The sequence below is a fragment of the Brachyhypopomus gauderio genome, chromosome 4 (assembly GCF_052324685.1).
Source record: "Brachyhypopomus gauderio isolate BG-103 chromosome 4, BGAUD_0.2, whole genome shotgun sequence".
Taxonomy (NCBI): Eukaryota; Metazoa; Chordata; class Actinopteri; order Gymnotiformes; family Hypopomidae; genus Brachyhypopomus; species Brachyhypopomus gauderio.
Window position 1 is genome coordinate 15,092,519 of NC_135214.1, and position 27,679 is coordinate 15,120,197.

The window sequence follows — 27,679 nt, forward strand, 5'->3', positions numbered from 1 at the left end:
ATTGATTCACAGTTTAACATATAGCCATCATGTGAAGTGGCTTTTCCCCAAGCCTGACATTTAAAGCATGCCCTCCCCAGAGTGAATGCATATTTAATGAGGTCTCTTCCTGTAATCTTTCAGTATGGCAGCAGTCACCCACGTGCACTCTAACCTCACATCGCAGCGACTTTGGCATAAAGAGCACAGACGACGTTGTTCCGCATCTGCAAGCAAACGGCCTACGGGATAGTACTAAAACCACTTCCATTCTTCCACCTTTCGTTTTTCACGGCTTAACTGCGTTTCCGTGCCGTGTTGGAGCTGGCATTTTAGCGACGGTTAAGTGGTTTCCTCCAACCCCTGCGTAACACACACGCTTAGTCCCAAGTTCACTCGTACCTGCCTAGTCTCACAGTTTTCCATGCACCAATATATCTGCAGCTGCAAACGTATCCAATGTGACATCTCCTCCTGTCGCTCATGCATTTTTTATGAGGCCGTCTCCCTGACGCCGCGCACACTCCCGACACAGCCAACATGCTCCATAAGCGACTGCCTTTGGGTGTCAACATCCCGTCCTGCCCGCACCTTCCCAGGTAAACGGCGACGACCTCCGACAGGATGCTGGTGGAGGGAGGGTCATGCACGTGGAGAAAAGATCAGTGGGACGCGCGGACAGATGACGGCGCCAGAATGGCACGCTGTGCGCTGAACCAGCGATCCTGTCGAGTCATGATCGGCCCGTGTGCCGTGTAATATTGGCCCTCGTCGCAATGCACTCCGGTATCGATAGCCTTATTGATTTTGCTGCTTTGTAAAATTCACCGTGCGCGCTCACCCAGAGGAGCCAGCTCCGAGAAGCCGAGAGCGGCTCGGAGGTTCTCCAAAATCATTCCGCGGTTCATACGGCAGCAGGAGGGCTGAGAAAAGTTTGTTCACTCAGAGAGTCTTTTTTTCCATCACGCAAGCACGCAGTAGTGTGGAGATCCTACCTCAGAGAAACCCCCCCGTCTTTGTTAATAATGGGACATTATGGCTGTTCTCCCTCCTCGGAGCGCGCGCGCTTCCTGCAGCGAAGCGGCAAACACTTGATGTGCTTTTCATTTATCATTCTGACAGTTTGCCACTGATCATGTATCACACCGGGAACGCTATCGATCTGGAAAATAAAATAAGTCTTTATGAAATCAGCTCAGTTTTGGTGCTTGGCTTTTAGTCACGAAGGGGCAGAAACGCCGTTTCTGTTGTGATATTTAATGCGCCTGTGGAAGAAGGTCAGAAACTGGCTGCCTTGCTTATTCAAGCACGTTGATTCTTATTCGCGTAGCCTATATGCATCAGCTCAGTTTGGGTTTTCATCTGCCTCGACTGGCTTTATCTTGTGTCTGATGAAGTCCTCTGCACTTCGTTAAAGCCTTTCTGAGGATTTGAAGTCTGCCAGTTCTGCAGTAGAGCATACAGTGTTATTCTGCTGGGCTAAGTGCCTCACAATCTAATTACTCTAATGTCAGCTGCGGTCTTAAATCACCCTTACGAGCTAAGTGCATCGCTTCGTCTGTCCTTCAGAAACAGAAGCTTCACGCTGCTCTCTAAATGATTATTCCGATTGGGTATGAGGAATTGCACTTATTGGCTGGAACAAGACATGGGCTGCCTGGTCTCCTATTCGTTGCCACTGATACAGATTGCCCGCGTGCGATTGGCTCCTGGGAGAGAGTGGGAGGGGAGTTCTCCCTTTCCTCCTGGTACCGAAGCGCGTGTGCATTTAGGGGACTCTACTCTCCCATTATTTGACTGGCTGCAGGTATTGGAGTCAGCCTCTGTGCGTGCGCGCGCTTCTTGTGTCACTGTGTGTGTGTGTGTGTGTATGTGTGTGTTTGTGGCAGAGGGATAAAGAAAGAGGAAGAGGAGCAGCGTTTCATCTCCCCCCTCTGGCCTCCCCATCTCCCTGCTCCCTGTCACTCCGTCCTTCCTCCCTCCCGGACCTCCACCCTTCAGCGGCTGTGCCGGCCAGGACCCTCCACCCGTCACCCCCTTTGACTCTCCTCTCTTCACCGTCCCGCCGTGTCAGCCGCAGGTAAGGAGAGAGCAGGACCGCCCGCCCAGCTGCCCGGCTGCTCCCACGCTGCTATGGCTTCTCTCTTTTTTTTGCTTTGTTTTTATTTATCCGTTTATTTCATTCATTTTTCTCTCTGCCCATTTTGCCAGCACGTGCCCCCCCTTTTTTTCCTACTTCTTTCTCTCTTTCTTGTTCACACACACACACATACACACATTAGCGCTAACACCTTTTTGGGGTGGTTTAAAGTTCCCCCTCTGGCAGTTCCCTGTCTTGGAGAGGGAGGTGGGAGTTAGAGGAGGGGGGGGGGGGGGGGTTAGAGGTGGGAGTTAGAGGAGGTGGGAGTTAGAGGAGGTGGGAGTTAGAGGAGGGGGGGGGGGTTAGAGGTGGGAGTTAGAGGAGGTGGGAGTTAGGGGAGGTGGGAGTTGGGGGAGGTGGGGGTTAGAGGAGGTGGGGGTTAGAGGAGGTGGGAGTTAGGGGAGGTGGGGGTTAGAGGTGGGAGTTAGGGGAGGTGGGAGTTAGAGGAGGTGGGAGTTAGAGGAGGTGGGGGTTAGAGGAGGTGGGAGTTAGAGGAGGTGGGGGTTAGAGGAGGTGGGAGTTAGGGGAGGTGGGGGTTAGGGGAGGTGGGGGTTAGAGGTGGGAGTTAGGGGAGATGGGAGTTAGAGGAGGTGGGGGTTAGAGGAGGTGGGAGTTAGAGGTGGGAGTTAGGGGAGGTGGGGGTTTGAGGTGGGAGTTAGGGGAGGTGGGAGTTAGAGGAGGTGGGGGTTAGAGGTGGGGGTTAGAGGTGGGAGTTAGAGGAGGTGGGAGTTAGGGGAGGTGGGGGTTAGAGGTGGGAGTTAGGGGAGGTGGGGGGGTTAAGGCCACCTCAGAGTGTTGTATGTTCTGCTTCTCTAGTCATGACTCTCTTCTGTGCTACTTTGGAAACACTTCTTACCCAAACTGGCTGAGCTGTGAATCCGAAATGTAAACTGTAACTGCTCTTTGATCTGAAGTGCCATTTTAAATCAGTGTATTTCTACTTTTTCGATGAGCTGTTACTACAGTATAAACATTAACATGGGTCAATATCCATCTGATGGTGTTTGCTATTGTTTACTATAAGGACTTACTATAATTGTAATGTGTTGATGACTTTGCGGGTGGTTGGTATAAAGGAGTGAAAGCCAAATGTCACTGTAGGTCTCCTATAGAAAATATACGCCATGCTCGACGTGCTTCCTGAAGTTTGCATGATTTAGCAGAAAAAGTGTAATTGCAGCAGGAGTCGATTGACCTGGGCCAGTCAAGCAAGCGCTTAAGAGTGCAGCTCAGGCGTTCACATGCTGCGCTAGGCTTCGCAGGACACAGCGGCTCAAAAGCTGCTTATTCCCATGTCTTCTCCTGCACAGCATTCTGAGTGTTTTTCAGAAGACTGAAGGGACAGAGCTGTCAGCACTAACCAAAGCTCATCACGTCCACTCCTCTCTGCCTGGGGTTCTGCTACATGCTTGCTGGTCTGCCCTCCAGGTCTGGCCTGCAAAGATTTTTAAAGTTGGTTCACCGATACGCTCATGTGACAGTGGAATGAAAGTGACAAAGGCAGCCAGTACGCCAAGGACAGATTTTCCATAAGTTTGTCTGTTGTTTGTTACCGTAGGCTGGACAACGTTCTGCAGGTCATTAGTTACGAACTTCTGGTCACATTGCCCCACTGAACTGGATTTAAAACCACATTGCAGTCCATTGTTTCTCAGTGTCTGGTCAGGGGGGTATGCATCACCTCCATGTGGTTGACTGTAGGTGTGGAGGCTCACTTTTGTAATTCTGGAAGGTCCACATGTCCACAGACAGAACCACTTCACTGGGCCCTGGCTATGAGAGCTTTAAAGGGACCGGAGAGGTGGAATGGTGGCGCTGTGATTTGTTGGTCATGCGCGTGGCGAGGCCGGGCTCTTGTTCGTGGCTGTGGTCTTGTTTTGTAGCACAGTCCCCAGAGCGTCTCAGGACGCTGGGACTGTGGACGCATTGATTAGGCAAGTAAAGGGAGAGAAGAACAGGTGTCTTAATTAACACCAATATCCCTTTGCAGCCACCCTGGCTGTGTTCCAGCGGCAGGATAAAGAACAAGTGATTATTCAAATTAAAAGGCTGTTTCTTCATCGCAGGCAGTCGGCAGAAACAGGAAGGAACTGGAACTGGTTCCTAGCAGGGTGGCTCATTTTAGCACGTACACATTAAGAATCTCCAGTGCAGGATTAAACCCTACCGAGTTAAATGTTTATTCCAACAGAGCAAAATTGTATTCAGTTCACAGTTCATGCATGTGTGGTAAATGTTTTGTTGCATATCCTAGGGTAACTGTGGTGTGTGTGTGTGTGTGTGTGTGTGTGTGTGTGTGTGTGTGTGTGTGTTTTAAATCAGGACACCATGTCTACTGTCTTGACATGTAAACATATTTATACCCTGTTTTTACAGTGGCTCCACTCCTGTCTCCTAGAAAGGATTTCACTAAAAGCCTTGTCTGGGGTGCATATATCAGATCCCATGTGAAATTAGTAATTTATAGGGTTAGGGGTTTCTCTCTCTCTCTATCTCTCTCTCTCTATCACTCTCTCTATCTCTCTCTAATTTTCCCTCTCACTCCATCACTCTCTTTCTTTCTCTCTCTCTGTCTCTCCCTGCTCGCTGTCTCCTTTCTCACATTCCTCAACTTTCCTTGACTCCTGAAAACTGTAATGTGTCACCGGTGCATATAAAGGATCTTTCATTACAGCACACTTACTGCACTACACTTCACATATCCAAGCTCACAACATCACAGTGTCTTTCCCGCGGCCGTTATTTAATTGTAAATATTTGCATATTGACTCCTGCTCCTATAGACACAAACTCAGACTCAAGCTCATCATCACAGGTTGTGCTAGTTACACATGTATATTTATTAAGTACTGCTATTTTCTCTTCTTGCCATGTGCCATGGAGAGAAAAGTTGTTTTTTTTATATAATGCTGGAATCTTGTGAACTTTGCCTGTCAGTCAGGACGGATTTGCATTTTAGCTGCTGATTCCTGTGGTGCTCTGACTTCAGCCCCTATGCTTGTGGAATTACGCAGAGCTGGGTGTAGGAAATAAGACCAGCTTATCTCACGTACGGTATATTTAAAAATACGGACCAGCTCTTAAGCTCTGCTAAATTGGAAATGTCATCGATGAGGGCTAAAATTTCTGCTAAACCAATCCAGATTAGTTTCGGTTGCATATTTATCTGGCTGTGTGTATTTTCATCAGCTCCAGACAGATGTGTGACGTATGACAGTGAAGTGAAGAACTCTTACTTGCCAGATGAATTTCTCTAACAAGCTGTTTTTTTTCTTCTTTTCCTTTTCGCCCCTTTTTTTCCGCTGACGCCCATGCTCTCTAAGCAGCTGGCCCTTTTGTGCTTTTTGCTCGTTTTTTTCTCTCCCCCCGCTCCGGATCCCATGCTGTCCTGGCTTCCGAGCTGCTGGATGGGCAGAACCGCAGTGTGAATGGAGCGCTGCGTTCTGCGGGCTTCCTCTTCACTCTCGCTCTGCCAGAACTCTAGTGGGCGCCTGGACCTCAGAGTCACATTCATTTGACTGTCAAAATTGCACACAGATCAGCCTGCGCCAAACTTTGCAACAGGACGCTCATTGTGCTTGGTGTGCGGGGGACATGCGCTTCTAGATCTCGCTTCCTGTGTTCATGGTTTATTTAATGCATTGTATTTGCTTGGGGGGGGGGGGGGGGGGGGGGGGGGGGTGGGGGGGGGGGGGGGTGGGGGGTGGGGGGGTTGGGTGTATATCCCCCCACCCTCTTCTCTGATTGGTAAGCATCTCTACTCCGCTCGGCCGAGTAGTGAGTTAACGGCGTCAGGCCCATGTCATAACTCATGAAAGCATGCAAAGTGCTGCCCTGTGGTGGGGGTGGGGGGGGGGCGATTGGAGGGTTGGTGCTGAAATTGAAATGCTGCACCTTTTCAGAGTTGAGACCGGATAGAATTATGGTCTATGAAATCCAGGAGCCCTTTGTCTTTTTGCACAGCCACTCTGCAGTGTAATTTAACCTGCCGAAGGGCCGTGAGATCAATCAGGGCCCATGGGCTGACGAGGGGGGTGGGGTGTGTCGGAGTGGGCGGGGCCCCGCGTGGCCACCCGCAGTCTGTCTTAAAGATCCTCAGGCTGGAGCAGCTGTTTGTACGATTCGAGGCGTAATAAGCACCCTTCCTCCATGTATCTCAGCTCTCTCCAGTGCAGGTCAGACATGATGGGGCTGGATTTTAAGCAGTTTCTGTAGTATTACACCATGACTTGGTGTAATTTGTCCTGTGGTTCATGTAGGCTAAACATAGACCATCACACACGTCCCTGATTCTACAGCTTTGTGTATGTGAGCTGGTTCCCTGGTACTGCTCCGTAATGGCAGGGTGGAGGCCTGTCTTCCCTGCTACTTTTGTCCATCTGGATTTTTGGGTTTCTCGCTTGATTTAAATGTGTGAGTTTATTGCTTTTTGGTAGGTGTAAGCAGAGGTCTGGCAGCTTAACCACTGATTATACAAGGCTCTGATGCTAAGCTGTGGCACTGCCCTGATGAACGTCTCCTCCACTTTTCTCTCCTCTTCCCTCTCGCTCTCTCATTCTTTCATGCCCATTCTCTTGCTTTCTCTCTCCATACATCCTACTTTCTCCTGCTCTTTCTGTCTCTCTGTCTCTCTATATCTAACGTTTTCCCACTCTCTCTCCATCGCCGAGGCCCAGACAGCTCCGTGTCTCAGCCGGGATCATGCCGTGCGGGGGGCTGTATTTAGACATAATCCTCCGAGTGGTCACTTCTGCAAGGAGCTTTGTCGCCCCTCACCATAACCCCCCCCCCCCCCCCCCCCCCCCCCCCCCCCCCCCCCAGCCTCCGGTCACGTGACGCAGGCTGCCAGGAGAGGGACCACCCCGAGTGCCCTAGCGGCCCAACCCCAGTCGGTAGCATGTGGGTAAAGAATGCCACGGAGCGACGTCTCCCTCCGGCTGAAGTCTCCTGCGCTGTTGGACAGGCCTCTTCACACTACGCTCCCACCTGCTCCTTGGCAGGGTCTCCGTCCCAGCCGAGTAGGAGCACACCAGTGGACAGATTGGCCTCAGCAGGACGAGGGCCGGCGAGGGGGGAGGAGAGGACCAAAGAATGGGGAGTGGGAGGGGTATCATCTGTCCAATCACGGGTCTCAGCTCCCCTTAACTCAAAGACTGCCTCTTTGCAACGTCACCCCCGCTTACCTCAAGGTTTTACTTTTCTTTTAAACTCTAAATATCTTTCTTAATCTTCCCACCATGTTGCCTTCAGACCACTCCCACTCCCCCCCCCCCCCCCCCCCCCCCCCCGCCCCTCCCCCCACCCCCCCTTTTTTCCTGCGTAGTTCTTTGGCGTGTCCTCTCTGTAACAAATATGCTTGCCTGACACACTTTCCCCAAGCCGCTTGCGCTTGCGCTCCCAAAGCATCTGCCCAGCAAAGTCAGCAGTAAGTGTGCCGGGCGCGGTAGCAGATGGAGGAGGAGAGAACAGTTCCTCCCTGCTCAGCACAGTTTGCTGTTCTACGAGCCAGAGCCTCCTCTTCCAGATTAGCCCGCCGAGCAGAGATGCGCAGCATGTGTGGCCGTAAGATACTCGGCTTAGAAACACGCTAGCCCCGAACCACTCTGCTCAGAACGGCTAGGAAAATACACCCAAGCTAATGGCTGCCTATGGTGTGGTAATATCATATTCCAGATTTTGGGAATAATTGCCAGATGGTCAGTATAAATGTTTCAGATGTTGGCATCTCTTTAAAATCTTCCTGTTGTTATTAAAAAAAAATCTGTCGTTAGCTACAGCAAATGTCTTCTCCATTCATTGTATCTTATAAAGATCCCTTATGAACATGTCTTTACTGTACAGGTGGGTCCTTGAATACCATTTATAGATTATATCACGAGGTGGTTATCAAAGCTAACAGATTTCTCTGCTCTAAAACATTAGGCTTAGCAAACTATTAGGCAACTGCAAGTTCATCGGCCTTTAGTGCAATGTAATTAATAGGAGTGCCTTGATTTCTGACGCGTTTAAACAGCTCATCACAAGTTGGAGATTCTTTTTTTTTTTTTTTTTTTTTACCCGTAGGCAAATGTGAGTGCCAGATTACTCAGTGTGCCATGATTTCTCCCACGAGGCTTGAAATATGAGCGGCTGGCTAATTCCTCGCCATCATTCCCCTGAAGGAAGAGCAGTTAGTAACATCACAACACTCTTTCTCCTCTCCATTAAAACCTTCAGCATCGTAAATCAGAAGATAGCATTGTCTGTGTGTGTGTGTGTGTGTGTGTGTGTGTGTGTGTGTGTGTGTGTGTGTGTGTGTGTGTGTGGGTGTGTGTGTGTGTGTGTGTGTGTGTGTGTGTGTGTGTGTGTGTGTGTGTCTGTGTGTGTGTGTGTGTGTGTGTGTGTGTGTGTGTGTGTGTGTGTGTGTGTGTGTGTGTGTGTGTGTGGGTGTGTGTGTGTGTGTGTGTGTGTGTGTGTGTGTGTGTGTGTGGGTGTGTGGGTGGGTGTGTGTGTGTGTGTGTGGGTGTGTGTGTGTGTGGGTGTGTGTGTGTGTGTGGGTGTGTGTGTGTGTGTGTGGGTGTGTGTGTGTGGGTGTGGGTGTGTGTGTGTGTGTGTGTCTGTGTGTGTGTGTGTGTGTGTGTGTGTGTGGGTGTGTGTGTGTGTGTGTGTGTGTGTGTGTGTGTGTGTGTGTGTGTGTGTGTGTGTGGGTGTGTGTGTGTGTGGGTGTGTGTGTGTGTGTGTGTGTGTGTGTGTGTGTGTGTGTGTGTGTGTGTGTGTGTGTGTGTGTGTGTGTGTGTGTGTTTTGTGTTGGAGGTGGTGGGTGGGTGGAGTGGAGTGTTATGGGCAATACTCAAATCTAGGACAAGGCTTTGAATTTCGTAAAGGAGTCTTTTGTAGGATTAAGACTTTAAAGGCTCCCAATCATCAAAGTGTTTTAATGTCACTACTCCATAAGGGGGAAGCATTTGCTGCCATTGAGGTATGAGTGTGTGAAGTGTTTTGCTGAACATTGCACCATATCTCCCTCCCCTGCTCATTTAAAGGGCTAATTTACATCCTTTTCATATATGACCTGCCACTGAGCTACACACTTGAGAAGGATATAACATGCTCATATATATTTTTTTTTATTCTCTCTTCACTCTATCTCCATGCATACGAAAACAGGGGTTTTTTGGTTTGATTCTCCTGTGATGTATTTGAATTGATGCCTAATCTGCCAGATTCATGACTAATTAAGTAATCTATATTATGTGATTACATAATGTAGTGTGTACAAATTGATTACATTTCAGTTCTCCGTTGTGTAAATGCAAGTGATTTCGCTGGAAGACATAATTATATTCACAGCTGTATTGATTTTACGTTTAATTTAGACAAACAGACTGGGGCTTAGATACTTTGTTTCTCTGAAGCCTTCCTTTTCCACAGAGAGGTACACGTTTAGTTCCCAGAAGGCTGTGTGTCTCTATGGTGCTGGGGGCTGTTGGATATTTCGGTGTCGTTTTGCTTTTGTTGGCTGCGATTGTCACGCTGCTTGTGGACCTGCTCGTTTTAATAATTACACCTGCAGTGTGAGCCCCGTCTGCCAGAAGGAGACAGAGGAGAACGTGGCACAAAGACCCTGCCTCCTTCTGTGCTGGAAGTCCCCTGTCTGGAGTGGCATGGCCTCTCAGGGGGGTGTTTAGAGACTGCGCCCGCATGTCGTATGCAGTACTCAGAGGGTGCACGCAGTGAGATGGGTCGTGTGAAGGGTATCTACAGAATGACATTGGCACCCAATTAACTGCAAAGACATGTATAATACAACGGCCTATCCAGGGAATGTGCATCGGTCCCAAAAGAATCAGGCCCGAACTGGGTTCTGAGAAACGCTCGGTGTCTTGCGTATGTGTGTATGCTGCCGTGTCTGAGAAGGGTGAAACAAGACTCCGTTTATATCACGTGGATGATATTGTTTACAGGGGTGTGTTATTATAAGAAACTGCCATTTGGTTTTCGGTGCTGAAACGGGTTGTATCATGGTTGGACATGAGAATAGCAGGAATGCACTGCAACTTCTACTGAAGTGGGATTTAATGAGGAAAAGGGTTGATTTAAACTACAGATAAACCCATCGTAGATTATGTATTCCTGGAAAGATACACTTCAGTGTCTTTAATCTAGTCCCTGTCCATCTCCCTCTCTGTCCCTGTTAGATCTTAATTTCATGTTTTTGAGGTTTGGCTCAAGTGTTTAGATCAGTGCAGTTTAATCACAGGTCATGTCAGCAGCACTGGGAAGTCTGAAGGTTCCTTGTCGTTGTGGGGTTTAACAGTTTGGGTCCTTTGGCTTCTGCATTTTTTCTGCTTAGTACATTTTTTTCATGTCTTTTTGTTAATGCATGAAAAACTAGAGGATAAAAGACCAATTCACATGAAAATTCATTGACCATTTTTTCAGTAATTAGTTTTGCAGTCTTTTGTGAAGGGGGACAAAGACTTTTCAAATCTGTGTCTACTAATAAACTATTCAGTAGAACCACAGAACAGTGAGTCAACGCTTCAGATGGGCACTGGAGTAAAGTAGCTTACTCAGACAAATCCTGTTCCTCTGAGCCCAGCCATTGCCGTGGTAATCGCTGTGGCAGACATCAGCACCATCCTGGGTTTGACACGCAGTCCCTCGGCCCACTGTCAACACGGCCGCTCTGCTGATTAATCTGTAGTTATGTTTCATATATAGGAAGGAATTCTCACACAAAGTTTCTCTTCGTGGAGAATAATTTCAAAAGCCCAATTGTCTTTGACCACATTGGCATTCACTGCCTTGCAGCATGTTAAATTATTTGGCCAAGCTAAAGATGTCAGGCTATCTCTCTAACGGCATGACACAAAGTGCAGATCCACTACCGAAGGGGAACACTATTGATTACTGCCTGCTCGGCCTGCTAACAATACGCCATCGCACTTAACTGCTTGAGTCACGCTACGCCAACTGTGGGTTTATCAGTTAGTGGCTGTGCGTGACAAGAGTATGGGCCAAGTTCATGTTTCATTTGAAAACATCTCAGACAGAATGTATTTCTTTTTTATTTCGTGTGGCAACCTGAGTTTCACTGAAAATCAGTGAGTGTGTGTTTGTGTGTTGGTGTACTGTAGGTGCATCCGATTTTAATGATGACAGATAAGTATGTATATTATGTGTGTGTGCGCGTGTCCATGAGTGTTTAAGGGCGTTAGATGCTTCTGCTGATGGGGGTGGATAAAGGTGTGCTTAAGTAAAGGTGTCAGAACTCACACAACTCCAGTGAATGTTGTTGTGTGTAAGGGACAAACCACCAGCGTCCACCTCAGTTCATACACAGTTGTGTGTGTGTGTGTGTGTCCTGCTATATGTGCTCTGGCTTGCAAAGACTTCACTCTGCTTCTGAATGCTTACCAGTGTCTTAAGCAGAACGTAGCCAGACGTGCAGACGCACACGTGCAGACGCACACGTACCTTCTCGTTTCAGGTTGTGGAAAAAGTGCCTTCATCAATAATTTCTCTGTCACGTTTGTGCAGTGTTAGCTGTAATATTTCAGAGGTTATTTAGTTGCTTTTAATATTTTGTCAATTCAGCGTCATTGACAGCCTAGTCAGTACAGCCCGCGGACCATTTTTGAATCAGCAAAATACTGAACGTCTTTTATTTTTTACTCAAACACCATCGTCACCAACTTAATGTTTTTTTCTTCATTTTAATCTAATTGAAAAAGAAACCGTGGAAACGTTTGATTGATTAGGGCCTGGACTGCTGGGAGATTCATTCCCAAATCAATGACTGCTTCAATCTGCACATTAAAGCAAGTGCCCACCCACAGGAGCGAGTCTGGCTTTTTCTGTGCCTTTGCTGAAACACTCAACTTTAAAAAGCTCTGTATCGCTAAGCTTTTTTTTTTTTATGTTGTTAAAAAAAGGCTCATTTGAAAAATTTTTCCCCATAGGCGACAAAACCATTTCAGTTTCATTAAGGCAGAAACAATGCTGTGTTTAAAGCGCTCAAAGGCTGTGCTGTTGACTCATCTGTAGTTTCATTAGTCTACATTAATGTGAGCTACTGCCAACACACATTACTTAGGTGTGATATCTTCCTTGCCAATAAAGGCAATCCAGATTCGGCATCTGATTACTGAGTCCCATCCAAAGACAAAACAGTTGAGTGTAATTATTTATTTTAAAGGACCATTCTCACAATTGAATGGTTCACTGGATGAACATATAGCTTACACAGCATAGGTGCTAAATGAAACTGTCTCTGTAAAGACTTCACCCGATGAGGCATAAAGACCTCACGTGAGACGCACGCGAGTCCTCAATGCGGCGGCATGCGTGCGTCTCTGATGAAGGATACAGGCTTGAGAGGAATGGGAACACATGGGAAGTTCACACATCGTCACACGCTCTCTGAGCGCATCAGTCGTCCATGTCAGTCCTGTACTTCCTGGGGCTTGACAGTGTAAAGGAGGAGGACACCACTTCTGTCCTGTTCCTGCGTCTCTTTCCACGTGTGAACCCTGTGTCCTTCCTCACTGAAGACTCCAGGATAGGAAAGCAGACTTTATGGTGGATTACATGCTGGGATCATCAGCTCCCCAGTCAGGGACGCCTCTGGCCCCTCAGCAGGTCCCATGCAGTGAGCATACTAACAAATGGAAATGGATCAAATATCTGCTTTTATCTCTTGCACTTATCATTTAAAGCACAATTTAAAAGCCCTGTAATGCATAATTGATACTAATACAATATAAATTGTTTAGGCCCTATTAATATTTCAGGAATTTTACACAAAGATTTGAGTGACTGATGTTTGGAAAATGATAAACTTAACTCTTCAAGCTAGTAAAACTTCAACAATGTCCTTATTACACTTGGCTAGTGTACGGATGTTGCATTTGCAAGCTTCAAATTCTTTGATGTGTTTTGTTCAGAAATCTGCAGTGATGTTCACTGATCTTATGTTTAAAATATGACATTGATTTGTGTATTACGGTACTTTGACCTCATATCAATATTACAGAGATTGTATCTTCAGTCCCCTCTCAGCAACCTTCTATTTCTGTCTCATTAGCTGTCGCTCTCATTCTTTTTTCCCTCTCATATTCTTTCGTTTGCTCTCTCTCTCTTGCTCTGTCTCTCTCTTCATCTTTCTCTTTCTCTGTTTCTCTTTCACTAATGTGCACATGCGGTTTGTCCCTCCAGCTACGGGTCACTGCCTCTTGCCCAGCTGCAGGGATCGGCCACCTTTCTCTTGCTGGGGCTGCTTGGACAGGGTCAGGACAGAGCTAGGGCAGGGGTCAGGACAGAGCTAGGGCAGGGGTCAGGACAGAGCTAGAGCAGGGGTCAGGACACAGCTAGGGCAGGGGTCAGGACACAGCTAGGGCAGGGGTCAGGACAGAGCTAGGGCAGGGGTCAGGACAGAGCTAGGGCAGGGGTCAGGACACAGCTAGGGCAGAGGTCAGGACACAGCTAGGGCAGAGGTCAGGACACAGCTAGGGCAGGGGTCAGGACACAGCTAGGGCAGGGGTCAGGACAAAGCTAGGGCAGGGGTCAGGACACAGCTAGGGCAGGGGTCAGGACACAGCTAGGGCAGGGGTCAGGACACAGCTAGGGCAGGGGTCAGGACACAGCATGAGGACGTTTGGAGCTTACGTTCAGACAACTTTTAGGTGCCAGCTTTTAGGTACCGTTAAATATTCATGTGGCCCGATTTTTGTGCCGAGCCTTCTTTTGCAGAATTTCACGCTGCGTCGTAATAGAATTTCACCTCCGGGACTGTCTGGAGTAGCAGCGTGTCAAATGGGAGATCAGATCACCAGCTGCTTCAGAGGAAACAATTAACTGTTCTGCTCCCTGTATACCCGTCCTCGCAGTGTGAGGTCACACGAATGTGCTCAGCTAGTGGCCGCGTAGTGGGGTCTGCGTCCCCCTCTCATCAGGGCCCGCATATAGAATGAATGAATCTCAACAGATAATGCCACATCTGAAGTTATTTTTTTTCATTTAAGGCTGTTAATTTGGTCTTATGATGACTACACTTGATATAGTAAACATTCTGGGGTTTGTTTAGGTAAGAATTCTGTTTGTTATCAACTCACTCACTGCATCAACTATGCACTTTTTATATATGTACTAGATAATTGTTAATGGGTTTCGTCTGATTTATGTAGCCACTCTACTGTACCAGTAGAGGGCAGTCTACCCATAGCCTACTCTTTCTGGGAATTGTGGTATGATAAAATAAATTCCTTCTTATATAGTGCGAGGTAGTTCATACAGTGGTGAAGAAATATATGTCAGAACTGTTCTGTTTTGCCCTCTCTGTGCCGAACATTTTGCGTTGTATTCTCTAAAGAAACACTAACCCAAGACAATGATACTACTGTTTTAGTCAGATGTTTCAAGTAGCTCTCTCAAATTCACTGTGCTGTACATAAAACAGCACCATTAGATGGCGCTGTGGGGTTAAGAGCTAAAGCTAAAGTCCCTTTTATAGCCAATGAAGTGTTAACTCATTATTGCTGTCAATCTGAAAGGTCCTCTTCATTTCTTCCTGCAGTCAGTGCCAGAGGTGCGTAGCACCAGCTCTGACAGAAGGATCTTCCAACCAGCAGAGCTCAATAAGAGTCCAATTTAAAGACACTGCAGTCTTAACCCTCTTTATCTACCACCATGGCTCTCAATGACGACTGCAGTGCCGCCTGCAGTCGTTTCAATTAATTAATATAATTAATTAATGATATCAGGCAGTGTGCTGCCATATATCTATTTCTTCTGCTTTAGAATATCCGTACAGATGCACAGAAACACATACATACAAGTGGACAGAATAATTGGACAGTAGGACATCCATATTTCATTCTCGCTGCTAAAATCTATACTGCCTTATTGATAAAAACACCAGTGTTATCCTAGTTCTGTAACATAAACATATATGTCCTGTTCCACAGTGCCTGAGCATACAAGCTCCAGTATTTACTTCCTGAAGATCTTTCATGAGCAATCATCATCCATCTATGACTGGATCGAATTATAGGTCCCAATTAGAATTAGTCTGACCTGTTTTCCAAAAGTCAAATGACTGTTGCCTTGCAAAATGGCGAACGCCAGCAACTCGGTAACTCCATCAAAAATACAAGCAAATGTCTGCAATCTGCCTGCATGGCTTCCTATTACCCCGCACAAAAACGAGGTTGAATACGACGTGACATGATTGGAAATGTCATAATATCCCATCGCATGGTCAGAAGTGAAAAAAGACAGAGAACCTCAATCATTTAGATATTCTTCATGAAAACATGCAATATCAGTCTCCTCATTAAAAAGGAGAAATTATAAAGATGCCTCCAACAATCTGAATGCTAACTACACAAAGACTCCATATCTTTACTTAATATTACTGTTACTTTCAAATCTCTGATTGGTCCAAATACAAATTTGAAAATTTACTTCTGGATTAAAACAAACACACACACAATTGATGGGACTTTATTAGACAAATTCACACTATTAAACACATATATTTTCAGCATCATTCCACAAACGACCCGTCGGCTCAGTTAACATTTCACCAGGTTTCTCCAGGTCCTTCCAGCCTGTCTGTTTGTTGTGCTTTGGCTGTTTTATTCAAGAAAGATTAAGTTTTAGTCATCCTTGCCAGATCATGTGGTCTATTACAGTTTCACCTCTTTACAGGACCTTCACGTGTGACCAACATACAGTACAAACAGAGTTTTATATACATTTACTGTGGTGTACTTACATTATTCATTTTCCTGTTTACAGAAGTGTCTTCTCTATATAAGAAGAAGAAAAAAACTTTAATTACATCCACAAACCCCTTTAAAAGAACAGCAAGGCTTAGGTAATATTTGAATGCTACTAATGCTACAGTACTTTAAAAAATTCTTTAATCTAAATGTGCTGATGGATTATAATCTCTCTCTCTCTCTATCTCTCTATCACAACCTTCGCAGGTGGAACTGTGCTGGGCAGAACAAATTCCCCCAGTCTTCTGGAAGTGTGACAGCACTTGGTCACATGACCTGGAAGAGAAAACCCAAGAGACCTTTTGGATCCCTCTCTGGTCAGAGACCCACTGTATCTGTCCATCTGTCTGTATCGTGAGTCTAGAGGAATGCCTGCTGGCTTCTACTCTGTGATACACAGAGCACGCCAAGATCTACCTCTTGTTTGTATTGATATTTTATTTTTTACTTGATTAGGCTTATAAACCAGACATTTGTCTTTTTATTTTTTTATAACGATGCATTCACTAATTAATGAGAACCATGAGTGTGCTCAGATGTCTCATTTGGTCTGTATTTCTGTGGGGCCTTTCCTAATGAAGCGAGTCAGCTAAGCATGTGATAAGTAAATCGGTACCCATATGGCTGCTGTGTGTTCGGCCGAGCTGCTATAGGGGGGGTAGGGTGGGTGAAGGCCTTTTGGTTTCTGTAAGGCCGTGTCACAGTCAGCGTGCGGCGTATGGCCGCCTGGCCTGGCCAAATGCCGGGACGACGCTGTTTTCACACCCTTCCTGTTCTGTGGCCCTCTGCTCTGCAGAATGGGCCAGATATCAAGCTGGAAAGAAGTGGAAAGGCTGATGCGCTGATCTGCAAAGGCAACACAGCTGCGCTCTCTCTCTCTCTCTCCTCCGATTCCGCCCGACCTCACCATTTATGTCCTGAGAGCCGCAGGCTCCGGTGAGTGCCTGCTCCCACCCGTCCCGCACATCCCGCCCGTCCCACACGTCCCGCCCCCTTCCCGCCTCCGCCTCTGATCCACTGCAGCGATCTGAATGTTTTTCAGGCCAGCGCTCCTTATTTCCTGCCCCGGAGTCCCCAGCACTCACTGAGCTGAGTGATTCATTGCAGAGTTGGTTATTAGCTGTTTTGTTGCTGATGTTGTGGTTTAGATTGAACTTTACAGCACTATGGCTCTCTGTGACTAAGAGTGAGGAACACTGGTGTTATCTGAGATGAGCTTTTGAGCTTTGACTTGATGCCCAATGGCATAATACTCATCCATTATCATGCTTCTGATTTAATAGGAGGATAGCTGTGATTGTCATGGCAGGAAATCTTACTGAAGGATTTTCTACTGGTTTGTGAGGCTCTCTGAGCATTTAGCTCAATGTGTTCCCCACTCACTGAGCTCTGGTCACCTGGGGCTTTCTGCTCTGAAAATCTAGAGTGCAATCGAAAGAAATGAAACTATATCACAAAGAGATGTCTAAGACCTAATCAGCAGTGCTGCCTTATTAGAAGTGAAATCAGACCTGTGACTTGCTCCATGGAAACATTAGTAACGGTTAATCGTCTTGGGGACTGTAGTTACTTCCAGAGGTTTTTCTTACACCCCTTTCCCCTCCATGCTGCCTGTTGCGTGATGTTGCTTCCTCATGGCTGGGTGCTGACGTCCAGACACCTCGGCGGCGAGCTCTCGAGGGACCCTCTGTCCTTTGTCATCGCGAGCCCTTTCACCGCAGTGGCAGTTCTCGCCAAGGGAGGGGCGACTGGCACGTGAGCTGCAGGACGGGTGTTAAAAATAGCGCATGTGTGGGTGTTGCCTTCACACACTGGGTGGTGAAGAGCAGGCGTCAGGGGGTGGGAGGGGAGAGAGACATTGAGAGAACGGGATACCCAGAATCCTCCAGAGGACCTCGCCTCTCCTCACACAGCTGCACAGGTAGAAACGTTCTCGATGCTGAGAGGTTAGCGAACATGCCAAGAAAAGCGCCGTGTTGACCCTAAGTAGCTGTAGTAGTCACATGACCACATATTTCCAGCTGCTCTAGCAAACTATAGCCTAGGGCTATTTCTGTTTCAAGACTGTGTGCTATGGGTGATGGGTGCAATATTTCAATATATATCAACAGGCACAGGATCTCACAGCAAATGTGAACTCCAGGCTTGATGAAGGCAAGAACGCATGTGTGTCCCTGGGCCACCATAATCAACTCATCTGTGGTGGTGGGTCACCCTGTTTGTCAAATCTGCTGCTTCTTAAAGGGGATGTGTTTCATTTAAATCTGACACAAGGACACCTACTGGTCTGCACTGTATTCAGATATGCCTGAAATGTTTGCCTTTTTATAATTCCATTATATCATAGGCTTAGGCATGAGGCCTAGATTATTACTTTTTATTCTCCACATTAACTCACTGTTCTCAATCATTTCACATCTGTTTTTCCAGAACTAGTACAAAAATGAACTAAAATCCTGATCATTGAGTGGAATGAATAAAGATGTGAATGCAGCCACTGAGAGAAAGAGACCCTGAAGAAGCCCTCACCCCTCACAGTGCCCTCACACCGGGCTGCCCTGCCTGAGCAGCTGTGCCATGCCAAGACGCGTGCGTGTGCAATCAACCACGCGCTCCTGCGGCCTCACGCTCTCCCTGCTGAAAACACCTTCGTCCGCCTGGGCCGGGAGCTCTCGCTGGCTTCGCCGTGGCTATCGTACACCAGTGTGGAGCTGCTCGGCAGGAGCCCTATGTTGTGGAATCTGGGGGGTGGGGGGGATACTTCACAGGCTCGCAGCTGTATCTTGGCATGCGTTTCAGAGAGCCAGAGTGGTGTGAAAGAGCGACTTGCCTCCGTTCTGGGAGGCGAGGAAGGGCAGACTCAGACGTTCCATGAGGAGCGTCCCGCTGTGCCATGACTTCACGATCAGGACTTGACCCACAATGCTTTAAACGACTGCTGACGATTCACTTTGATGCTGATTGAGTCTGATTAATTGGCAGGCAATTAAACACAGCATGCGCACATGCACGCGCACGTACACACACACACACACACACACACACACACACACACACACACACACAGTCAAATTCTGCAAACTCTGCATTGTTCGGTTCACACCTACAGTGTTTATTTAAGCTCAGAGTTCACACTGTTGTTTGTTTGAATGTTTGCTTGCTTGCTTTTGCTAGGTGCCTTAGAAATAGTTTTGGTCTTTTTATCGTTTGATCTCTATAGCTAAATTCTTGTGTTTCAACATTTACTTTGGTATAAGAAAATGTATACCTGATGCTGCAATGCAATACTGACAACAACAGCTATCCCTCATCAAGCTGTCTATGGTAATTGCTAGTTGTCTATGGGCAGGGCTGCCCCAGGTACTGGTCCAGTTGCTGCCCCAGGTACTGCCCCAGGTGTGGGGCCACATCTGCGGGGCTGAGCTGGGAGCTGCTCTTCTTCAGCTACGATGCTAGTGAGTGGCAGCTATAATGGTGCAGAGTTTAGCCCCATGCCTCACGGATGACGTGCACCCTCAGTGAGAGTTGCGAGGGGTTGCGATTCCTCCTGTGGCCGCCGTGCTGTCTGCCAAATCCCGGGCGAGCGACACTTCCGGTCGAATGAGACACGTGGCCCAGCACAGCCTCCCGTGTCCCACGAGAGAGGGGTCGGCGTCTGGGTCCAGGAACGTCACACCAGGAACGTCACACCAGGAACGTCACACCAGGACAACTTTAGCAGTGAGCTGCTGTGACATCCTCCTCGTCCTCGGCCACTTCTTCTACAGACACACGCACCCACACACGGGTCGCTGCCGCTTGCTCATGGAGGAAAGGGCGATGGGTGGATTCCAGAGGCTCCTCTAAGTCTTCCCTATGAAGGAAGAGTCCGCATGCCTCTGGAGAAGAGCAAGTCCCTCTGACCTCCATTAAAGAAAAAACCCATACAGCGCTCTGTTCTGCACGGTGCCACCACCGGCTGTATTGGCTTACTGTTTTATGATGGTGTCATCAGATGTTATGTTTATTTTGGTTCATGCTTTCAGAACTTTGCCGCCTTAATCTATTTTTACATAACGTGACCGAGTTTCCTGCGTGCCGCGTGCACTCTTTCAAGTCTCTGCTTCAAGCCACAGTACATTCAAGCTACGACGTCAGTTCTCTAAAAACATTTTTGTTTGGATTTTTGACGTTCAGAAACTGGGAGATGAAAGTTCCTAGAGATCCTCGATAAACACCAGACTTTATTTCAAAGAGGTTTTGGCATACCAGCAACAATTAGCAGTGTTTAGATATTCACCCCCTAGTATTTAATTGTCGCGCAGTGACAATTTTGGCTCTGATCTTCAGCTGTAACCTTTCTGGAGCAGTTGTCCTCTATGGCGTCCATCATGCACTTATGCTTTTTAAACGGCACGCCACTGTGAACAGGCCAACAGATTCAGATTGTTGGAGCATCATTCAAATCTGTCTTGTATTCTGTCTCTAAGTAGGACTGCTCTGAACGCACTCTGACTGTCGTTTTGAGGTTGTGGTATCTAGACGGCGTCTTTGTTGGACATGGCCAATTGATGATCAGCAATGTCAGAATCTAAAGGAGCAGCACACACCACAGTGATGTTCCTGACACCACGGTGATTTTCCAAACACCACCACCTTTCTACTCCTTTCTACTGCCGACATCACCTGCGTGCATTTGACCAACTGGCCGGCGGTCTGGTTCAGATCCATGCACATCTCGCTGGTGTAGTAAACATCTGAGGCTGTGTAACTGCGCTCAAGAAAGTCTCACGGTGCCCCCTTGGTGCACTGCAGCTCTTCTTTAAAGCCAGAAAGGCTGTCGCCTGAGGGGCTGTGTCCTGTTTAGATTGGAACAGATGATAGTGACTCTGCCTCAAACACCAAAGCAGATCAAAAAGGAACTAGGATCAAACCCCACCTGCTTCCAACTGGGTCAAAAATCATAGCGCTAGACACTATCTCTGACAGACCATCTCTAAACACCAAAGTGTGTTCTGCACCTTAGAAATTCATAGCCTGAAAACAAGGCCATCTACCACTCTCATAGATATAAAGATGTTTTCAGCTGTACACATCGTGATTGGGGCCTGGGGTGGGGATCTTTTTAGATCTTTACATCATAGCATTGTTTGCTCAGCAAGACTTTACGAGGGAAACACCACAGGAGAAGCTTATGAAGATTACGATCTTCATAAGGAATGTTCTGAAATCCAGAATAAACTAAAAAAAAAGCATCCATGCATTGCACATTGTGGGATTAGTCTGGTTTTGATTCTTTTTTAATTTAGTCTTTTTTCCCAGTCCAGAGACAGTGTGCAATCTATTATCTTCCCATAATACCAATTAAGATGCTTCATCACCTGATTCACTTTGTAAGAGATCATTTATAATTAGCTGATGAGCAGAATCGAGTGTTTAGGTGTAGATGACGATACGCAGCACAACAGGCTCCAGGGAGGAGGTCCGACTTCAGCTGCAGCCAGTTTTACTTAGCCAGAAATATACATTTATTTTCTGTTATACTGGATGATTTTTATTGAAATGCATTAAATGGTGCTGCTGACTAAATCACTTTAAGTTTCTCCGAGGTGCATTTTATGCACAGTGACCTGGGCCTTTTGACCTGATCTACTCCATCACATTCGCACATTCTCCCACAGCAATTTCAGACTTTAATCACAGTCTCCCATATGGCAGTTGAAAAGTGCCTTGTCCAGCTCTATATTTATTAACGCCTGGAGTGATTAAGATCAGAAATGAATCCAGCATCTCTAGCAGAGAGTCGCAGTCACATGCAGGTCCCTGGGCGGGTTGACTCTGTATTTTGTGTCCTGCCTGGTCTAATCTTCCAGGATGGGGAATATAAATGTTCTCTCTCTGGAGACCCCTGCACAATATATGACCTGGGACTGTTGGAGGTGAGCGCAGAGAGAAGGAGGGGAGTGGTGAAAGTGTGGCAGGAGGCTGCTGTCATTGGTCCAGCCCAGGGCCATGCCTAACTCTCCTTCACACGCTCGGCTAATGGATAACGTGAAGTACAGAGTGCTCGTGAGCCTGGGGGGGTCCTCACCTCCTGGCGGTAATTTCCTCATCCATGATTGCACACATGGAAGGTCTATAGAAATTGAACTTCTATAGCTGTACTATTCACTGTTTTATTGTTGTTGTTGTTTTGTTCCCAGGATGATGTATTGATCTAATAACTAACACACGTGTTCTTCAATAGCATGTGGTTTCATGCACGTGTACATGTGAATTAGTAATGCATCACGGACATTACAGAAGCCCTCTGAAAGTTCCACTTCAAGCTCAATAGTTATTGGTTTTAGCTGCAGGGCCCTCCCACTGAAAGCATTGACTATGGCTGAGTATACAGTTAGGCGAAATTTTCCATTAACGTGTTCTGGGCAGGGTGGATGGAGACAGGGGTCATGAAAAGCTTGGGGTCAGCACCAAGTTACAGGGCCACTGAGTGCCAGAGAATCTTCCACTCATGAGCCACTTTCATGCACTTAGCCACTCCAGCCAAACCTAGAGAGAGAGACATGTCGTAAGTATCCCCCATCACTTACAGCTCTCAAACAGAGCGATAGAGCCCTGTGTGTTGTGATGGGACAGAGAGAGGGCCTATCACTGACCCCATGTCTGAAACACATGGTTCTTTCTTGGTATGAAGAGATATGGTATGAATTAGATTTGGTGAGGTGGCAGACGTTGGCGTTCTTGGTCAAGTGTCAGCATGAAAAGACAGCTGTCCTCTACTGTTTGTGTGTGTGTGTTTGTGTGTGTGTGTGTGTGTGTGTTTGTGTGTTTGTGTGTGTGTGTGTGTGTGTGTGAACATTTTAAACACTCCATTTCTAGTTGGTGATGTATGGATTTTCCGCTCATCTCACCCAGCAGTCTGAAGCGCTGAGCCAGTGGAGTCATGGCCTGCATCCCATAATGAACTGCTTGATTACAGCTTACTGGCCTGCAGCTCAATTAGACCCGATGCTGCCAAGCGAGCTGAGCAGATCGATCCGGGGAGCGCAGTGCAGCAACACCGCCGATCATGGAACTAAGTTGGAGAAAAATGCGTTATTGAATGTTACATATATGAGCTGCATTGTAAGAAAGGGATATATGTACATATAGTTCTTAATGTGCTCCATGCATGCAAATTCCCTGCCTGGAAGTTCTGGATGGTTTCATTCCACTGATCGTTTTCTCCTTCACGCTCGTCTGGGCAGGTTAGCTGCCCTGGTTGACAAGTGGATGATGAAGCAACGAAGGCATTAATGTAAACCAACAGTCCAGTAATGCAGCCTGCCCTGAACCACCCTCCCCCCACTGGGGGCAATAGGGTAGTTTACTTATAGGGCCGGGAAGCGTCCCAGATTCCTCATTGTGTCCGCACTCTTCTTCATCTGGTCCTAACTCAACCTCCGGAATTTCCCCTTGTCTGGTAAGACCAACAGACTAAATGACTACATTATAACACTAATAACGAATTATGGTAATCTTTAGTTAATTAAAGTTTCACTTCTCATATATACTTTTAACTTTTAAGGAGCTTCAGAAGAAGCTTGAGATTTTGTATGAGCATGTCCAGTTTAATATACGGAGGTGTCATGTGGTGTCACTCATAGTGAATTTCAGCAACACATGCAATTGCAGTGCTTCTCTGGACTTGAGTGTTTCTGAATCAGAGGCTATGTTCTGCAGTCACACTGACATACGCTCTGTAGTTGTATTATATGTGACAGATAATCCGACCCATGTAGGCAGTGGAAGAAATTCCCAACCAGTCATATTTGGTTAAAATTGGATCTAATTGTGCCCATAGTCCAGGCCTATAGAATATGCTCAGGAACACATGTTTCTATTCTGATACATATTGTTCCTGGCCTTAATTTCATTTCAGTGAGCAGAAAGGCTGAATTTGCGCTGATGTAACTGCGCTGATGTGTAGTGAGCTGATGTAATTCATCATCTGCGATGCCATCTGAAGGGCAGAGGATTGGCACGATGGCCCAAGGGCTGTGTGTGGGTTTTAGGAGGGATGTGAGATGGTGCTGGTGATGGTGGTCAGGCCACAACGTCATGTTCCATGAGCTCTTTGACCAGAAAGGTGTCTTTCCCCACTGAACCTCAATTCATGGCTCTCATCACCTTGATGGATATTCATTCAGCACTATATCTGTAAAGGCAACGCCGCTCTAGCAGCTAAGCCTCAGCCAGGGATGATTACATCCCGTTTTGCTGTCCAGTAGGTTAGTTTGCAAGGTTTATAATCCCATGTATCTGGGGCACTGCCCAAAATCCCACACGCTGCCAGATTAAACCAGGAAAAAAAGTGGGTGTGCGATGCTGATCTATGCTGGATTCATTTTCACTTTGTTGTTCATCAAACCAGGATAAGTTGGGGCATGATGGGTAAGCACACGATGGTCTAAATATCAGTAAAAAAATTGTTTGTCTAGAAGTTGATGACTGAAGTAGCAGATAGATGGAGACATGGCAGAGTGCGGGAACAACTGTAGTGAGGTGGACAAAACTACACAAGAGCATCGCCTGGGAAGAATCCAGATGACTGTAGCCTTGAGTGCCAACCACCCCTCCTGCCTGCCACAAATACCCCTGGGGCTGTTCACTGAGCGCACTGAAACAACTCTCTTTTTTAAAATAAAACTATCCAAAACAATGACAAAAGCATTAGGCATTGATCGGACCATCACAGCGGAATGTGGATTTAGATTTTTAATGCGTAGCTTCTCAAAGGTCACGTGTCCAGTGCCTCGCCCACATGACCTCTTACAGGGGCCAATCAGATGCCAGCATTCTGTAAGCGCAGACAGACAGAAAAGGGACGGCACAGAAATCCTTTCCTCGTACATTTAAAAAAATTAATTCAATTCTTACCAAACATCCTAAGTGGTGGGCATCTGTTAGGAGCCGAACAAAGGTAAAAAAAAAAAACCTTTTGAAAACTTACTTTTGCATGTTGCATGACTGGCTTAAAAAAGTCATTTGTGCCCTTATGGCTGAATCTTGGAATGCATTGGTAAAAATGAACGTATTCTATGGCAGGTTCTAAGCGTTAAAGAATGTGATGGTGTTTTGTAACGAAGAGGTGAGCAGAATCGATCCTTCCATTGCCTGTGCAACTTTGTTCCCACCCCAGTTTGGATTTCTGCATGGTTTTAACCATAGGTATGCTTATTAACCAAAGGACTAGATTCTACGTGAAATTGTGCTATATTTCCAGAAGGAACTATGCAGCTCAAATAATGGTGCTGGGTAGCTAAAAGAAGCCCAGAAGTCAATGGGCAAAGATGTCAGTATAGTACTGCACTATTGTAGTTGATTATAGCTACTGAACTATTGTCTGACTTGGACAATCATTCAGAACATTTAGAAATGCCACCCAACCCCATTGACTCTTGTTCAGAGCCATGGGATCCATCATCGCATCATTACTTCAATTACAATCATGTTTTTTTTTTTTCTGTCATAGTTAATTAGACGATGTTTTATCCCCAAACAAAATGTTCGGTATTACTGCTAACGTTGAGTGATGAATTAATGCGTCCTCTGAACATGTTAAGCAGACTTCATATTTAGAAAGCTCAGACAGAGATTATTGAAACCTAGGGATATTAAAAGGATTGCTATGCGATTGGTGAAACACTGATGTAGCCATATAAGAATGTTCTAGGTCAGTAAACATCTGATTTGCATCCAGCAAATTTACTGCCTAACAGGATTGAGGCAGCGGTGTACGTAATATGTCTCAGGAGGCTTATGCAGAGATCTGGGGTCTGGCTTTAGATGTGCTTATTGTCTAAGCATGTCTTTGGTGGTTTCCAGCCTTCAAGATGGCCAATATCGGAGCTAAGTGCAAATGGCAGCTCTTCTTGTCTTGTGTTGGTTACCTTCCTGCAGAGGATGGTGGCCCGATGTTGTGTTTTTTTGCAAGGCAGTTGTAATGAATTTGTAGGGGCTACACTGTGCATGAGAGACCGTGCATGCGTTGCCATAAGAACCAACATGGCGATAGTTGTGACTTCCAGTCTCCACTCATGCTGCCATGCCCACAGTCCATCTGTGGCATCGCTGTTATGTTCAGGCTTGCGCCATCACTGCTCATGCCGGTGGTTGGTAGGCTGGGGGAGTAGCCAGTGGAAGGTGATTGGCCCTGTGATTATAATTTGGGCTGAGATCAAGGCGAAGGCGACCGATCGGAGCTGACAGTTGTAGAGGCGGCTGCTGGAGACAAGGAGCATTGAGGGGAGGGGAAGGAAGGGGAGGTGTTTCCCATTACACGGACACTGCAACAAAGACCTCCAATTTGACTGACCCATGCCCCCTCCTCTTTCATGATGGCCAGTATTCTAGGGCCTGGCCATGCCGCATGCCTTGTGGACATTTCCCAAGACAAGCAGAGAAAGGATTTCTGACCAACAGCGAGGGTTAGTTAGCATTTTACAAAATGGAAATACCTTTAATAAAACACTTTTCTTCATTTATACAGGGGCGATTAGCCTTGAGTAGCTCAATTTTAATTCAACAGAAAAAAAGTTGTCTCTGATTTTTCAGGCTTGTTCCTCAGTGAACCTAAGACAGGGACAAATACAGTTTCTGCTCCTGACAGTACCTGAGGAAGGAGACCTGATTCTTAGAAAAATAAGAGGCTGTCAGGTCCTGACAGCGATTCAGATGGTGAAGAATATTTACATATCCCCAATAAAATGAAGCCTGGGGTTCTCCTGTCCACATTTCCTCAGCACTAATCAGACTGTTTCAGCAGTCAGCTCTCCAGTTCTCAGCCCAAACTGCTCATAGCTCTTCCCCATGAGCCTTCCCGTTTAGCACTGGGGGAACCAGTGAACGCTCGCAGAGATTACGTTATGGAAATGTTGAAATAATCAGCTTATTAAATAAGTCTGCATCCTGGTTAGAATACAGCTTTGGTGTCCCGATGACAGCAGCTCCTGGATATGTTGATATCGGGGGTCGTGTTCAAAAACCGATTTTCTCCTGGAAAATCAAACAGATGTGTAATGGCCTGGGAAACACTGTAGGCAAAACTCACTTTCCCAGTGCAAGGCTGGCAGGTCTGCTAGGAACCGAGTCTAATTACAGATATTATCTGCTCTAAAATATTGAAGCACCCTTATATTCCCCCCACAGATTATTCTATGTGCATTTATAATTTCCGAATATGTCACTTGTGTGTAGTGTTTCTATCATTAACCAGAGTAATGTCATGGTTTAAAAAGCTTAAACCTTCAAGGTAAACCTTAATCATATGTAAATGGATTATGGATATAGGGTAATATGCTTAATTTATTTAGGAGTTGATTGTTTCTGTGCTCAGTCTGAAATGATGAGAGGATTAGAGAAGGAAAGGACTGGCCCTTTATTGCCATTTTAATGGCGCGGTTACCCAGAAAAAGAGAGAAAGAGTAACTTTGAGGGTTTAATTTGGGAAGAAGACTTCCTTCAGTTACTAAGCACTGCTGTGTATGCACAAGCATTGTGGAGTAAGTTGCTTTGTCATGGCAGTGTTCAAGAAGTCCTTATGTTGAATATGACCAGGCTATCGTGTTTTAATAATGTTCCACTTAAGAGGGTGAAATAATTGGCGCTAATAATACCATAAATCTTGTTAATAATTTTAATAATAATTTTCGTTGTTGCACAATTGTTTCTTATATAAACACATTTGAATATACAAAGTTAATATACACTGGGATCTGCTTTTTAATACCTTGAATATTTTACTTTGTAATGTCTGTTGAGTTTGGTGTCA

The 27,679-nt window shown here is 46.4% G+C and overlaps 1 protein-coding gene across 8 annotated transcripts in view; it reads left to right on the forward strand.

Moving 5' to 3' along the window:
• Nucleotides 1-1,737: 1,737 nt before the first annotated feature.
• Nucleotides 1,738-27,679, forward strand: part of pcbp3 (poly(rC) binding protein 3) — a 45,231-nt gene continuing 19,289 nt past the window's right edge. For 2 of the 8 annotated variants that reach the window (XM_077002530.1, XM_077002523.1), the window contains exons 1-4: nt 1,739-2,059; nt 15,902-15,980; nt 16,093-16,202; nt 16,682-16,821. The gene's annotated coding sequence lies outside the window, so the exon portion shown is untranslated. Of the gene's footprint in view, nt 2,060-15,901; nt 15,981-16,092; nt 16,203-16,681; nt 16,822-27,679 lie in introns of all 8 variants that reach the window. The other 6 variants (XM_077002528.1, XM_077002529.1, XM_077002524.1 and 3 more) reach the window with 6 other exon arrangements.